Below are 17,326 nucleotides of genomic sequence, written 5' to 3'. Positions count from 1 at the left end.
GCAAAGAAGGGAGACAGAGTTTGTGTTTTTGATGTTGTGCTGTTGTGTTTGTGACATGTGCCAGCAATGGGTGTGATGAGCTGCAGCCACACTGAACTGCTGAGGAAATGGGAAGCAATGGGGATGGCAAAGAGTCTCACGCGGTATTTTAAACAGATATGCTGTTGGAAAGGTCTTGTCTTGATTATTTGTTTTTAATCACTTTTTTCCCCATTTATCCTGTGTCGGAATGTACAACTGAGATCCGTATATGTTTCCAGCTTCATTCCACTTTACTCTTGTAGTGGAATCTGTAAGTGCTGTCCCATTGGCCCTGATTTAAGAACAGAGCAAACAACAACAACAACAACAACAACAACAAAAGGAGGGAGAAAAGAGACTTGGAATGAAGACTGAGCTGTGCCATTTTACCCAGCACCTTTGCAAACACTGTGGGTTTCTGACACCAGTAGAGGAAAGTAGAAAACAATTGATTCCATTCTCTGCTGATAATACATTTTTTCCAATCTACACTATCTGCTGAATTTATAGAAATGTAAGCAAAAGAAAGAAAAAGGCAGCCTTGTTTCCCTAAGATCTACTGAACTTCTGTTGCTTGTGTTGTGTTTTGTTTTTTCCACTTTAGGGGCACAAAGCTTTTCTCCGGCTATGGGCAGAGCACCAGCTGTCCTGCAGGTACATGTTCTTGCTAATGGCTGATGCTGGTGGGAGGGTACAGGGGCTGGGTGCCTGTCTCTTCCTCTTCTTCCTCAGCTTCACCCCTGTCCATGCTCACAGGGCACCAGCAGCCCCCCTAAACCATCTCTGCTGTGAAAGCAGGAGACCTATCCCAGGTGCAGCCCTTCCTGACTTTGGTGCCACTGGCTGCCCAGGGAGGTGGCAGAGTCACTGTCCCTGGAGGTGTAACATGGAGATGTGGCACTGAGTGACACAGCCAGTGGGCATGGTGGGGGTGGGTTAGGGTTGGACTGGGTGATCTTGGTGGTCTTTTCCAACCTTAACGTTTCTATGATTCTAAAGCCAGCAAAGCCAGGCTGGTGCACCACTGGAGAGCATGGACCACAGCCACGAGACCTCTGATAAAGCCTTCACATTAATGAGAATGAAGGGAGGTGAGAAGCACATTCTGCAACAAACGCCGTGTTAACGATGTATGCGAGCGTGTGAAGTGGGCAGTGGGGAGATGTGCAAACAACTGCGACAAACCCCTTTGCTGGTGTAATCTGATCAAGAGCAGGCAATGGAGCGTGACAGGGTTGTTATGACCATTATTTTTTTGAAGTATTACAGGCTTTCTTTTTCTGTTTTTAGGAGAGAGCTCCTAGAGATGCGCTGAATAAGGACGGACTCGGCTCCTTCTCGCAGGTGAGCAGCTGGAAAGGCAGTGACAGGCTGTACCCACGCACTCACGGCACCGCTGGCACAAAGGTCCCGAGTGCTGCTCCCGGCTCCCATTTAAATTATTGGAAAAATAATGCTCCAAAATAACAGAGCGAGTGGTCCTCCCCATTGTGAGCTCAATATTGGGCCACGCTACTGCATGATCGGGACAAAGAGACTATGATACAGGCTGGTTTCTATGGCAACAGAGGAGGGGTAGCTAAAACAGAAATGTTGCAAACACGGGCGCTGCTCACCGCACCGCTGCGCAGGGTACAGCTGCCTGCAAAGCGTCCGGATGCCTCCACCTTTCGGCTCGCGGAGTTCTGACATGCACAGACATGGCAATGTGTTCTCCGTTTAGCTGCAAAGAGAAAGGGAACACCACACACGGCCCCCCGTTTTCTGTGTGTAAAATCTGTGCGTTCTTTAAAAGGCAGTGGTTGGCTGGTTTTCCGGACATGATGTGGTTGAAGCTGTCATCGTAATGGAAATTCATTGCTGTAGCTATGGTAAATCGAGTTTTCTGCCTGTGCTGAATGCATTAGTCTAATGAGATGTTTGCAGCTGGAGAGCGGAGCTGCTGGAGGCTCGCATGGTGCTAGGAGGCAGGAGAAGATGGCTTGTGCTGGGCTCTGTGTGCATGTGCTGAAAGTCCTGTGCCCAGCGGCTCCAGACGCCCGGGCACTCTAAAGGCACTGCCCAGGCTTCTAACAGAGGCGATAGGTAAGGGGAAAGCATGCTTTTTCTTCTTATTTTTTTTCTCTGCCTGATTCTTGCTGTTGAGCCCGGTTTGAGCAGTTTCCGTTCTGCTTGCACGCGCATTAACTTCGCAGCTCCTCAGTGGAGCCTGTGGGAGGTGTCAGGTGCCGACGTCCTGGTGCCCGTCCCATCTTCAGAGCAGATGCAGAGACTACTTGTCCCCTGTTCCTGAAACTAAAGGAAGCGATTCTGTTGGTGTGCCAGCTTGTCCCCAAATACCAAGGAGCGCATCTCAGCAGTGCTGTTTGTGCTCATCTTCCAGGTGCTTCCAGGACAAACTGGGGAAGGACCCTGCGCCAGGAGGAGATGCACACACGACCTGTCAGTCCTGTCAGCTGCTGTCCGGCCCACAGCCCGTGCCTAGTCTGCCACTGGTGAAGGCCAGCACAGGTCCGTGAGTAACCCCGCAGTGGGCTGATGGCAGTGGTCTGTCAGATGGGACTGGTTGGGTGCATACAGGGCTTGTTTGGGTATGAGCAGGGCACACAGCAATCTATGGGGGAAAGTTTAAATTCTCTGCATGAGGGGGAGGCTTCTGTTCAGTGCTGATTTTCTTTTAAGAGGCTTCTGGAGGTGTTTTGCTCAAGGATAGACCAAGGGCTTTTAGAATTAGGTACAGTGAGAGGCTAAATAGTCAGAAACTGTAGGAATGGTGTCATTTGTGGGTGTGAGGATGCAGACTAAAAAGTGTCTTTGTGCCACTTTGCACTCTGTGCAAGCAGTTCTTGCAGCCCCCTGTCCTTGCACGCTACCAATCACATCTAGCTGCATGCAGCCAGGGTTGGGGTTGGTCAGCACGGTCCCTGTGTGATGCTGGGGGACAGGCTGGGAGATGGAAACGTGTGTCATGGGGCCAGGTGCTGGTCAAAGGCTCTGGCCCTGCAGGCTGCAGTGACTACTCACTTCGAGCTGCCACAGCAATTTTCCCAAAGAGGCAGAATCCCTCTGCTCCATCTTAAAAGTTACTTGGTTGGTGCATATGCTGCTCAGGTCAGAGAGGTGTCAGGAGAATGAGCTTGCCGGCATGGGATTGTGGAAGTGTGGCAAGACAAAGAGCTATCAGTCATACCTGAAGTTGATATGCTGCACCAGGTGAGAAACACTGCAGCATTGATAAATGCTTTGTTGATATCACATGCAATTGAGACAGTGATCAATTCATTTAGATATGCTCAACTTGAACACTTTCAAACTTTTTGTGGAAAAGAGCAGGCAGGAAGAGGCAGCTTTCTTCCTAGGGCAAGGACTGCCATGCCCTGAAGTTCCTCACCTGCCTGTGGTACCTCACGAGAAGAAAAGTGCAGCAGGACTTTTCCCCAGTCCTTTCCTTAGCGTTGCGTTACCACAAAAAGTATCTTTTGAAATACTATTTTAACAGTGAAACCACTACAGAGCACCTCATCACAGTACACAATTGACAGTCCAAGCTTCAGCAGGCTGAGGTGTGACTTTACACTGGTCTCTCTCAAACATCTATCTTCCTTCTTCCAGATTTAATGGAGAAGCCCTGACAGCAGGGGGTTTTAGATCACTTTCACAAAGTATGTTTTAGGGTGCAACAGTGTTCTTTGAAGAGAAAAACACAATGGTGAGGAGAAGTACCCCAGTTCCCTGAAATCCTGCCCTACTTCTCTTGCTACAGCTTAAAAATGGTGCAAAGGAGGAGTCAGCTGAATTTACAAAGAGCCCTCCCAGCTGAGCTCTCCCTCTGACCATTAGGGTAGCAAAGCACTTCACAGGTGGTGGTCACCACAGGTCTGCCAGCAGAGTGAATGAGCAGTTATTGGTTTACTCCCAAAGATAAAGATACTCCAGCCTCCTCTGAAAGAGAACAATGAATGGCGTGCATTAGTTGTGTAGTAGCAAGTTGCAACACGAGGAATTGTTTTTCTATGAACGAGAAGAAAATTTTCTCCTTGTTGCACTGTGTCATAAGAAAGCTTATTGGAAACTGTGTGTCTATGTGTTAGGGGGCTATATACTGCTCTGTGAAACAGAATCATGATGACTGGGTGCACTGAAGGCAGTGTCTATTGATTCATGAAATGAAAATAACCTACAATCTAGGAAGCATCTTTTCACCAAGTTTTCTTATTGATGGGAATGAAAAAACTGACAAAAAAAAAAAAAAAAGTAATATGCAGGGAAGCTAGGGTTAAATTCTACTAATTAAAGATGCAAAGTTCTGATATTTCACTTCTGTAATAAAACCTTACAAAGATGATGAAACTGTAAGTCGTTCATTAAGATTGACTGCTCCCTTTAGGAACTAGTGTAAATTTGGCCAGAATAAAGAATTGCCCAGAGACAGTCTGGATGTGTAATTATGCTACGCTGAAGGATGAATAATTCCTCTTGAACTGAGCAGTTTGCTGCTGCCCTGCAGTTTATCCTGACCCCATCTTCAGAGGTGATTCCCATCCTACGGGAAAAATGCTGCTATAAATGCCAGCCCTTTGCTCTCTGACTGTTCAGTTTGCTGTGTTCGTTTGGGGCACAAGATGTCAAGGACAGGATTTGCTTTCCATCCCTCTTTCATCCTCATCTCCACCTCACCCTCACATTTCCCACTATGTTTCCCTCTGTCACAGCTCCACAGGGCAAGGAGATAGTCCCTGATTTCCTGCTCCCCTCACCTAACGTGTGTGTGATGGATAGGCAGTTCTGTAAATTGGAATGTCCTGGCAAAGCAGATCCCCAGAGGTAAACACCTCCCCAAGACCCCTCCAAAGAAGCAGGCCAGCTGGAGGTAGCTGGCTGTGGATACCATGCTGATGTGTTGGCCCACCCTAGATAGCTGGAAAGTTATGTCCACATGACACAGAAGTCCTTGATGGTATGAAAGCCCTTAGCAGCATTGGCTCAAATTCTAGACCAAGACCTCATCTTGCACCAGATTTATTGAGACGTGATCATTGCTATCCCGAGAGCCTCCAGCTAGTGTTGAGGCAGTCTATAAACTCACCGCTGGAGGGAATGTGCCACTCGAATGCTTTACGTAAAGCCCGGCAATCTAGAAATCAATCCAGATTTATCTAAAAAACAAACTGTGCTAGACAGTGATCTCTAGGTGGCCTGACCCTCTGACATCAACCATGAGCCTCAGAGGCTGCTCTGGCCTGCCCCTGGTGCCATGTTACCAATGTTCTCACCACTGTGCCCTCAGGCTTGTACAGACACAGCAGCCTGGAGCCGACAACAGGGACAGTGAAGGACTTCAAGCTTGCAGGGATTTCTAGGGAAAAGACCCATAGCTTTCACTAGGAACGCAGCCCGGCAGGGAACAGCCATCCTCAGGGGGTGGCTGCTGTGCAGATACGCAGTAAAGACAGAGTGAAAATAAACTGGGGAGAAGATGTTGTGAAAAAACTGCTGGTGACCATTATTTATGTACATGCAGGAACTCAGTACCCTTCCCCATTACCTTAGAAAAATGTTTATAGTGTTTATCTCCTGATTTCATCCGGCAGCATCCATCTATTTCTGCATAAACGATGAATGAGAGATTTGCCTAGTAACCGTCTCTTATGGCTCAGTAAATACTTGAATTTATTTGCATATCAAGCCAGCCGTGCTTATACTGCGCTCACTAAATGCAGCACCACAAAACACTACGCAGGGGAGGCTAGCTGGCCATTAACATGCTTAGATTTTATGTGAATGACTCCCTTCAACATTAATGGAAGTTATCTAAACAAATTGCCTTCCTATGAGGGAATAAACCGTAACGTATCTAAATACTTATTATTCACTCTAGTTCAGTCATTCAAAGCGGTACCCAGCAAAGCAATGTAAAGCACCACTCTGGTGCTGGTGCTCAGTTTTCCTTGCAGTGTGAGGAGGGAGGTCACAGCGTCCAACAGGCCACAGGGGAATCTCACCCCATCCCACAGCCCTCCTCAACTGCTGACATACAGCTGGTGCAGCCAGCCTGCTTTGGGGTGAGAGTTATGTTGTTACCCATCTGTCACCGCATCCTCAGTGGCTATGCCAAGCAGATAGTTGCTTTATTTATTTGCAAAATCCGGGTTCCAGAGCCTCTGTGTTTATGGCTTCCTACCAACATGAAGGTGAAGCCTGGTGGCTTTGACTGAGTTTCACAGTGAGTACTGGAGGGAGTCCACAATACTAAAAGCAAAAGTCCACAAACCCCAGCGAGGTGAAGTCATACCATGCCTCAAAGTCATGTTTTTTTACATGAATTTGACCTTTCTGCTTCTCCTGCTACCCAGGGTGAGCAACTTTCATTCCATATCAGCCGGTGGGGCAGAGTGGGTCCAGCCATATGTAGCCATCTACATGCATGGGTTGCCCTCTCTTTCTGAGGGACCCTCACCACACTCATTCCTTTGCTCCATGCAGTGACTGGAAAGCAAACTCTGAGGACAAGCCTTGAAATTCAGAGATATTTTCATTAACAGATGATGAATTCATGCTATCACAGGTGTTTCAGAACTTATATTAAATCTACCTGCTATAGTTGCCACAGGTGATTTTTAATTAAATGAGGTTATTAAACAGGGAGACAATATTGCAAAAAAATATTATTGATCTCATGTCCTCAGCCATTATTTGTACACCATCACTGTGTCAGGCTGTTGGCAAAGGAGACTGATGCTGAGCCAGCAAAGAAATGAGGTTGCTTGTCATTGTTGGAAAGAAAGGTCTGCTCAGGTGAGGCCCATCAGCTTGGTACTGGATCTCTGACCTGCTGAGAGTTCCTAGGGTAATATGGTGTCACAGGAAGCTGACACAGGTATTTCAGTCAGTGCCCTGGTAGCAGGAGAGGCTGCTGAACTGTCGTGGTTCATAAATGTGAATTATTCCCTTATCTTCTTCCTGTACCTGCCAGCCTGGGGGAGAAGCAGGGCCCTCGGGCTGAGAGCAGCTTGCTGGCTCCTACCCAGAGGGCAAAAGTAACATTTTGCTGCTGCTTAGCCCCAAAGTTCAGATAACTGATGAGGTTTTGTTTTTCATTTGGTTTATTTTTTTTCCCCTCTCTTCCTGAATCCCTACCAGCATTGGCCCTATTTTAAACAAATGTGAGCTGGGGCAGAGCATAGCTATCCTATGCTTTGATGCAACTACCGCTTCATCCAGCCCTAGGCTGCTGTGTGGGGACCTTGGTGTCATCTGTGTTCCCAACACCTCCACAGGAAAGGGAAGAACGCTCCTGTGCCTCCAGGGAGAAAAAAGAAAGATTGTCTGGGTACAAGGTCTGGAAGATGGCAAGAAGGAGCATTCCCTGCTGAAAAAATGGGGAAAAGCAGGATAAACCAAAGCTTCTTGTTGAGTCATTACAGTGAATTTGGAAGTGAGGCTGTTCTTCTAAACTCATTCCTATGCAATCTTGCACAGTCCCGTGTGACAGGAATCTCCTACAGCCACCAGACATGTCTCCATCCAGGATGAGCCACGTAAGGCTGTGCACCACTCTTTTCTAATAGATTTTAGCAACAGAGGAATTAATGACAACAGAATGTATAAATAAAACCAGCTTCTGAAAAGGTCACATTTGCCTGCACTCATAGCTGATGAGCTTCTTATGCTAATTTCAGGGCAGTGAAAAACTTGATACTGTGTCCCACTGCCTTCTGTTTGCTAGAAAGCAGCACAGGCTGACAGTCAGCACAAGAGCATGAAAGCATCAGGGCAGAAATGACACACTAGGAAAGCCTGAGAGTGCTCAGGAGGGAGTGCAAACTGGGAAGAAAGAGAAAGGAAAACTACATAAAGTCTGAGATCCCTCCAGGTGTTTACAGGGCTCCATTCATCATGTGCTGCTTAAGGCACCCTGCCTCAGCCCCTTGCAGGCTCTATGCAAGTGTGGCAATCTTCTCGATGAAGAGCGTTAAAGTCATCACTTGCAAGATATGATAAATGAGCTAAGAAATCTTGAGGGCAAAAATAGGATAAACTTTGAGTGCAGGAAAATAACTTCAGCTGAAGAGTGTGGGACACAGTGATGACACTGGTGGTGTCCCAACTAAATCACAGTGCTGGAGAGAAAATCTGACATTAAGATGCAGAGGTAGGCATTCACAGTGGGGGACTTTGCTCCCCTTGCTACAGCTGCCTTAAGCACACCTAATCCTTTAGCATTTACCCTGGATTTCCAAAAGATATACAAGGAGAATTTCAACCTACCATTTCAGACAGCTTTCATTAAGAGATACATACCAATTGTCCCAAAAGCTTATAATAAATACATCCCTGAATGACATGGTGTGACACCACAAAATGATAGAAAACAGCAATGATAGCAAGGTAGCAGAGTCTCAGGCTGCAGCAAGTGAGGATAAACCCAAGTGCAGCAGCTGCAGATGTAAAAACAAAGGAAAAAAAAAAAAGCTGCTCACCTTCAGAAGGTCCCACATAAGTAGAGATCTCAAGCAAGGTACCCTCACCTCTACTGCCAGCCCTTAAAGAAGGTCTGGGAGGGGGTTGATCCTGGCTCCACCCTTTCTGGTCATTCAGGTGCACTGCATGCACCTGAGTTCCCTTGGAATTTGCCTTCCCCCAGGTGTTCAATCAAGCCGTGACTTAGCACTTCTGCTACACATGGTCACACAAAACAAAACTGATGTCCCCTTCACCTACGTATGTGTGTGCAGAGTGAATTAGGACCTGCAGATACTTTATCTGTTTCATAACCACTTGTACTTTTTCACTGGCAGAAGCTATCAAAAGCTGGAACACTTTATTGAACGATTTTGAAATAATTCTGCAGGGCAGAAAGTTGACCTGGACCTCTTATGTAGGGTTTATGAAAGTGTTTGAGCTAGAGAGTTTTAGGACTGAGTAACAGAGTGCAACCCCTCCTCACTAGGCTCATGTAGACACCTTGGCTGCTTCTCTAGGAGAACATGAAGGAGAGCATGCTGCAACTGGCAGGAGATAGAGATCTCTTCCTTTCCACAGAAAACCAGGTGCTACCAGTCGCTTCTCCACTGATGCACATACTGGGACAGTCCTCAGGCACTGAGAGATTCCTCCCAGCACCCATTGCCACCGAGTTTGAAAACCTCAGTCCTAAGTCAGAACGTGACATGAGTGGTTGATTTGCCAGCATCAGGGATGCTGCATGCCTGAATCTGACTGTACAGACACTTCTTCCTCAGCAGCTTCAGGCACTTCTGTGGAGCTGTGAGCTGTTGTCTTCACTGCTTACACTGCTGTCCCAATAAGTGAGAAGAAATGTAGCCAGGAGTGGAAGACTTTGCCATCCTACGTTGGACCTTTGTTGGCAACTTTGTGAAACAGACATATTAAAAATTACAATAATGGTATCTCAAGAACCACTAAACAATGTGTCATGGAGAAAAAGCACTCTGTGCGGGTGTGAATGCTCCATATGCACTCTTCTCCAGTCCCAAACTACTCTTGTGGAGGCTTAAAGTGGACAGCAACAGCATATTTGCCTTCCGTTGCTCTCTGCAGCTAGTGTTGGCACTTACAAGGTCAAACTCACTGGAAGTTCATCCTATAATATCTTTCATCTCTTGTGTGCTAAGCAGGCATCCCATCAGTCCAGTTTTGCAGTGTATTGCCCAAGGTATACACACAGTGACATGCAAGTCAGCTGCAGCATTTTTATTCTCAGTTTAAAGTGTTTAGGTGATGAATGGAGGATTGCTGCCAAATACAGTCTGCAAATTATATGGAAAATAGGATATGGTGGCTTATTGTAGGGGGGAAGTGTGCCAAAACAGTTCTGAAAGGTGAGAGTAGTGTGTTTGTTTAAAAATGATTTATAGGTATCATTCACTGTGGCAAATGCAATTCTGTGCTGTAGTGACAATCTGCAGCTAGTAGGCCTTACTGTCCAGCCCCACTCACCCAGCCCCACTGACCTGCCCACCACATTCCCACGATCTGAGCTCTGGGATGCTTTGCAGCTTCCCAGCATATTTCTGCTCCAGATGTGTTGGAAGGCTCTGGTTTCCCTTCTGAACCCATCTGAGTTTTAGGCAAGGATTTGGGCTGCATCAGAGTTTTTCCTCTCACAAGAGAAGTGGTGGCAGCAGGGACTGTTTGGTCTGTAGCAGTGATGCACATTGTTTTTTCGGTTGTTGTTTCTGAACATAATGATTAAATAAGTATCCTTTTATTTATGTCATCGATTCCAATGTTAAAATGTGGTTTGAATAAAAACATGTCTCCTGTGTATGGAAATGAAAGCTTGGAGCATCTTCAGAAGCTGTGGTTCCTGAAGTCCCTAAAGGCAGAAACCTAAGAACTACTCCAGTTAATGCCAGAAAGGCATGGATCTTTTATAAGTATTATTGCTCAAAATGTAATATAAAAGTGCAGAAGGTCCCTGAGGAGTAAGGATAACTTCATGTGAGAAATGAGTGAAATTCCTGCCCTGCATCTAAGAAAAGATATTTCCCTATTGACTTTTGTAATATCACTTCCTCAGATTTAGGGGATCAATTTTATTTCCTGGGGCATCCATCAGCTCCTCCGAGACACAAGCACATTTCTCACAGCTCAGTCTTCCACTCTGTGCCACAGCTGTGCCCATCCCATCTTAGTCCAGTGGCCAGTGGTTCCTGGTGTCTTGTGGTGGCTCTTGCTGGCTGGCTCTTGCTACTGTCACTTGCCTATTGGGCTGATGTCAGGGAGCATGGACATTTAGTGAGTTTTGCTGCAATGCAGCATAATTAGTGTAAACTAAATGTGCTGCTGTGTGCATGGGTGGGTGTAATTAGTGTGAAACAGAGGAAGGAGAGGATTGCTTCTATAGTGTTCAGGCTTCCTGTAAAGCAAATTTTAACGGGCAGAGGTTTCCCACTTATTTTTGCAGTATGGATATATTAGCCCTGCAGACATGTTCAGACAAGGAGGGAAGCATGGAAGTTCCAGTCTCAGCAAAGCAGGGAATGATGAGGGTGTACCCAGGGTTGGGGCTACCTCTGTGCTGAAAATGAATTTGTTTGCTAGAGTAATTGAAGAGGACAGTATGTGAGCAATAAAGAAATACCTAGAGTAGCCTGGGAGGCAGTAATGCCAGAAGAGAACTGCCAGGCCACACCAAGCACACCATCAAAGCAATTTTCTCTTTTCCACTATAAAATTTGCTTGCATTTCTTACTACACTGCTGGAGGTCTGCTGGAGTTGGGGAAAGAGGGAGTTTTCCAAATTGACTGAAGCCTTTGTGCCTATGACTCTTTTCCTGCTAATTCCAGATTATTTCAGGGATCAGTTCCTGCCTCGCTGGTTGACAGCCAGGCGAGTTCCAGGCGAGAACTGCTGGCATTTGTTTCCAAACTCTTCTGCGATTAATTAAACATTCATAAGCCGTGTTCCTGCAGTTCAGGACTAGGCTGAAAGCACTCTCATAGAAAGACCTGCTGCTGATCTCAGATGCTAGTGAGAGGAAGGGAATACCTGTGCCTTGAGCAAGGGTGAAGCTGACAGGGGAGGGCAATACCAGGGTTACATTCACCTCTGTATGGGATACACGTCTTCCAGGCAGCTGTGACAGCAGACCATGAGAAGCCAGGACTTTGCATTTGTTACATTTGCCTTCAAAGACCAATTCATCACAAGAGCTCCCCTGTGAGGCCACCTGTTACTGCTTTCCAGCAAGGAAACTTCTCTGACAATGTTTTGTTGTACCATGTGCTTTCCTGTAAAATGGTTTCTTAAAAAAGAATAATTTTTGTACATTGCCTTTTACAAAAACTCTGAACCATCTCATTGCAGTGTTCACCAGGCAAACTGGGAGAAGCATCCTGAACCCTCACACATCTGTGTGTTTGTATCACACTGGCGAGACTTTCTCTCTGCTGTCTATTTCTGCTTATTCTTGTCCATCACCTCTACAGAAATTTGTACAAAATCCCTCCTTATCACATCCTGTGGCACATGCACTCAAGAGGGATTCTGTATGGTGAGAAGGCAAATGAGGTGTGTGGGGCATTGCCTCTTCTCCCTGACCATCTCCCTCCATCTCAATGCACTGACCTTCTCTAAGTCCTTCTTCCAGCTCAACATGAATATCAAACTCCTTTTCCTGTGGGAAAGGCAACGTACAGCTGGTTCAATAAAACACTGGAAGCATTTCAGGGAAATCATCTAGGTATCTGGATCCTTCTTGGAAATGAGCTTTGTGAGGCTTATCCATTCACTGCAGAAACTGCTTGAGGATGTCCCATAAATGCAGAACCTGCAGAAAATTAGGGGGAAAAAAAAAAATGGCAAGCAGCTATAAAAGAAGAGGCCAGAGTACTGCCAGATGAGCAAGAGGGAAAAAATATGAGTATCAGCCAATTACAGACTCAGTTGGAGAACTGAAATGGCAATAATATAAATGTTGCTCATTTCACATTCATTTGTTCCAAATCTTTGCCCCTGAACATTTAACAAAGAGCAGAAGGGGTCTTCTGTGGCTTAACGGTGATGAAAGCTTCTGGCTTCTGTGTGAGACACAGAAGATGAGAAAGAAAGTAACTGCTTTCAAAAGAGAAGTTGGTGCTTTCTTTGCTAGTCTGAAGGTTGTAGATAAATAAGATTGCTTTGTGTGCCTTCAGTTCAAGGAGGGTTAGCTTGTTAACCGTGCGAGTTCCCTGGTAACAGAGCTAATGGCAGGAGGGGACTTCTAGAAAGCAACTTGCACATCACAAGGGGAAAATGTATGATCAGAAACCAGAATGTCTGAACCAGCTCTGCTTGACCGAATATGTGAAGCAGGAACTGCTAAAATACGAATCCCAATTTAAATTTAATTGCTTCTTGTTCAGAATCACTCATCTCTGGTTTTGTGGGTTGAGGTCCTATCAGGGCTACGGACACTCATGTATGTAATAAAAGATTTACTTCAGCATCACCTAATTGGTTAAAAACTTACTAGGCATCTTTGCATCTCCAGTATCCACAGTTTCAGCTGAGGAAACACAAGCTGGAGGATTCTGTTGTTGGAAATCATGCTTGGCAGTTTGCAAAGAAGGGAGAAATGTACTCTATATCCTGTTAATCCCTGGGAAAGCTGCTTGGTCCTGGACTGAAGGCAGCCAGGTGCAGGGCAACAGGGATGCATGCAGAGACCTCACAGATGGTATTTTCATCCAGTTGTAGGCAGGAAGGGTGGCAGCTCTCAATTTCACTTCTCTATGCCCTCAGAGATGCTGCATCCCATTGGCCTCCCGAGTGGAAGGAGGTGGTGGATAAGAGCTTTCCTCCTTAGGAAGCTTTGCAGCCTATCAGCGAGATGGGGAGCACAGGTAGGGAAGGAAAGAGACAAAGCGGAGGTAGACTGACAGGAAGGGTGGGCCAACATCACTCCTGAAACTGCAAGCCTGCAGGAGCAGCTACTTGTATCATAGTAACAAATAATCTTAAGATGCCCTGCCCTCCACCTCAGCTTTCCATCCTTCTCCTCTGAGCTTGCACAGGGAGCTTTGCACAGCTCCTGGCCTGCTTCACCAGCAGCCTACACATGGCCACCGTCAGGATATCTGTGGAGAAGAATTTAAAAGGCTGCTTTTACTGAAACAGAACGGCACTTCTGCACATCCAGAGGGTGGGGCAGGGTTATTTTGCTGAAAGCTTATCCTGTAAATCATAAAGAACTACTGTAAGAGGTCTACAAAAGGAGCTCCTGCAGACTGCTGAGGTGGCAGACTGAGGGTCTGTTTTACCTTTTGCCTCTCTACACTACCAGAAGCGGTTTTGCTAACTGCACCCTATCTCACAAGAGCCAGAAGGCCACCTCACCTCCACTTTCCAGTCCTCCCTCCCATGCTCTCTGCTCATGCTCACTCGCTCTCTGTGAAGTCTCATTTCCTCAATCCTCTACCACAGGCTACTAGTCTGCAACAAAAATGTCAGGCCAAATGAAGAAAGGTGAGCTGAGGAGGCGAGGCCAGCCTCGGCCGCTCCTGGGGGTCCCATTCTTGCGAGGGTTTTCAGGGTTTTCTTCTGGCTCATTTAGCAAACCTGAGTGAGCAGGCAGCATGGCTCTACCTGCTGTCACCAGGGTGCTATACTTCAAAGGGTACCTCCTCAAGGACAGCACTGTCACTATCATGGAATTAACTTTAAAAAAAAAAAGCAGCCTGTAAGATAACACTGGGAATCTTTTTTTCTTCTTCTTTTTCTTTCTTTTGCTCTTACTAACAAGGAAAGGAGCAGACACCATCGACACTGTCTGGGTTTTGAAGAAGCCAGTGCCCTGCCCTACCCACTCCTATTCCTTTGCTGAGGCACCCAGAAAAGAGGAGGTGAGGGCAGGGTGCATCACCAGCTGCTGCTTGTGCTGTGCTAGATGTTCTCCCACCCTAGCTGCCAGCCACACGTGTAAGCAGCCAGCAAAGCACCTGTGACAGAGATGTTGCTGCCTTTCTGCTGTGCTTGGGCATGCTTGGGGATAATTTTAAATGCAGAGCTGAAAAGGTATTTTCTTGTTTGATGTGGATCTGTTGGCAAATTTTTTAGTAAAGTGATTGCCCTTGCAGTGTAACCTGCAGCATTTCCGGGAGTGATGTGTAGGTAAGAAGCTAGATGCAAAGAGAAATGCCATTTTCCAGAGATGTTAGGCAGCCAGACAGCAGCATGCCAGTCATGTCTAGGCTAGCTGGTGCAAAGCAGGCAAGAAGCATGAACGTGGAGCAATTAACAAAGGTCTTCTGCTCTCACTTGCGTGAATATTCTGGCATCTCATAAGACAGATAGCCAAAACTGGGGACCTGCAAAAGTGAGTCTCACATCTCTACCAGTTCCATATTTCTACCAAGCCTACAAAACATTTCACCCTTTCTTCTTGTGCCCTATCTGGTCTGCTTGAAATGAGTTAACAGGTTCAAATGAATATGAATGAGTTTGTGGTTACATCAACTCTTACCCTGCAGGAAAGTAGAACGCACACCTTGTCTTTGCCAGGTGTGTCTCAGGCTCAAAATGACTGTGCTGAAGGAAATGTTTCCTATCTCGCCCTCTCCAGCACTGCCATTCTCCCTTTGCCTCTCTGACTGAGATGATGGCTCTGGGGCAAGGTAGACAGTGTGTAGGCAGTGATGGATGCTGGTGTATGCTGTTCTGGATGCTGCTGCCACTTTCAGTTCTATTGGAGAGAGTTAAATCTCCGCTGTGCTGCAGGGAGAAAATTATCTAACAGAAGATTACAGCTCATTAGAAAGCCATGTTTTTACAGCCTAGAACAAAAGCACATTCATTCATCTTTGTGTCTTCTTAGTTTCTGCAGTAGCACTTCTATGTAGGGAGGAAGTACTCACAATTATTTCTTTTCAATGTCTAAAGATCAGTGTCCCCAAGAGTGGTTCCCAGCAGGAAAAAAGTGTCCTTTTATTAACATAAGAAATAAGTGTTAACCTCATCCTAACATTGGGTCAAAAATAGACAAGTCAGACCCCAAACTATTAGAAATTAGTTTAGTTCCATATACTGATGTCCATAATGAAGTTCCCATGATCATCAGATTGGACCTGGCATGTGGACCCTAGAGCCACTGAGCCCATCATAAAGTACATCCACATCTGGTTAGCTGGTATCTTTGGAGGTCACACATCCAGACCATGTGGAGGTACTTTTGGATAACTGTCTGAATGTAGGCATATGGGTGTAATCTTTCATTGAAATCTCCCCTAAAGCTAAATCTGGTTGCCTAAGAGTCTTCTAGTGCTATCTGAGGTGACCTGGAGTGCCCAAGAAATTTTGGCAGATGTGACACAGCATCTGAAAGATCTGAAATGACAGGAGGTACCTATGCTGAGGCAATTGACTAAGGTTTGAAACTAGGAGTAGTGAATCTCATTCTTGATTCCCACAGCCAGCACAGATGTGGTTTTTGTATCTGTAATGATTGGTTTGAAATGGGTATTTCTACTCAAATCCTGTTGACTGAACAGTCTCAAGATTTACAGACAGAAATTCTCTTTCTTTGGTCAAAATGGGCAGGGCGGCCCTTCAGAGAAGCAGTTTCCTCTTGCTTCTGTCCCCAAGGCCATTGTAAGAATAGAGGGAAGCCACGCTTAAAGAACTGCATGCCACAGCTGGACATTATCTTGTTCTTTCTTAAAGCAGTGGTGAGATGGGTGCCATCCATACAGTGACATTAGGCAACCACATCCTGACAGGAAGACAATATTGGTTCAATGCCTTTATTTGCAAAAAAGTTCTACTGCCTGCTTCACTAGAGACCTCTCATGTATGAAGCTGTGCTGCTTTGATATTCAAATTAAGAGGAGTGTAGTGCCTCATGTCCCCAAATACTATCTAGAAGGAGCACACAGGTATAAGCTTTGCTTCCAGCTCAAGCAATGCTTCTCGTATTACTCACCCACCACACAGGCTGTCATCTCCAGATGATCACTGTGCAAGGGCAGCACAGCTGCATGTAGGGAAGGAAGGAAAAACAGTCCTGTCACTGGCTGAAGAATATCATCTTCCTTCCATTTAATAATGCAGTATTCCCCTGCAGGCTGTGCTTTCCTGAGCAACAGCTGAAGGAAGTCCACACAAGCTTATGAAAAGTTTATCTTTTCCACACACAAATGTTGGTAATGTAGGCCTGGGAGATGTGCAGAAGGCAGGAGTCAAAGGCAGACCTGCGGGTGCTGTCAGGAATTCCAGGACCTGGGATTCCTGGGTCCCTACAACTGGGACCAGTGTCTTCACTGGGAATGAAGGGGATTCTCCTTCAGCTGCTGTGAAATTGACACCTTTCCTGCTCAACTCACTTCTGCACCTTGCTTTGGATTAACACATGTACAGTTCCCTCGTTCCCTAATGCCAGCCCATGCACAGGTTTGCATAAGACTTGGTGTAAGCCAAATTTAAATGATCATGATCTGGAATTACTGATATAAAATTTTATGTGATATTTTTACTCCCTTGCAGTTACTGGAGTGTAGGTTAAAAGCTGCATTTATTACAGGCATTTGTTTTTATTAAGAACAGATCCTTGCAGTCCATCAAAAATCCTCAGCTTAGGAGGAAATACACTGTAGCTCCCTCTGCTATCAGCTGCATCCACCAGCGCAGTGTTGCCAGTCTCAGAGCAAATATACCAACACATGATGCAGGGCAAGCATGGCACAAAGCATGGGCTTTTGGAAATGTCCTGCTGTGCGTGTGGAGCTGCTTGGGGTCCCCACATATCCCTGCCTGCCCAGATGGGCAAGGCATCACTCTTCCTGCAGCACTCCCCTCTCTGTGCCT

At 46.2% G+C, this 17,326-nt stretch overlaps 1 protein-coding gene across 1 annotated transcript in view; it reads left to right on the top strand.

The window, feature by feature from the left end:
- The first annotated feature begins 1,606 nt into the window (after window positions 1-1,606).
- The window catches only part of SCML4 (Scm polycomb group protein like 4), a 56,610-nt gene continuing 40,890 nt past the window's right edge, over window positions 1,607-17,326 (top strand). The window contains exons 1-2 of the mRNA XM_048937652.1: window positions 1,607-2,106; window positions 2,405-2,532. The gene's annotated coding sequence lies outside the window, so the exon portion shown is untranslated. The remainder of the gene's footprint in view (window positions 2,107-2,404; window positions 2,533-17,326) is intronic.

The sequence above is a fragment of the Lagopus muta genome, chromosome 2, assembly GCF_023343835.1.
Source record: "Lagopus muta isolate bLagMut1 chromosome 2, bLagMut1 primary, whole genome shotgun sequence".
Classification (NCBI taxonomy): Eukaryota; Metazoa; Chordata; class Aves; order Galliformes; family Phasianidae; genus Lagopus; species Lagopus muta.
The sequence above is the reverse complement of the archived record's forward strand: the minus strand, read 5'-3'. Positions and strand labels throughout refer to the sequence as shown.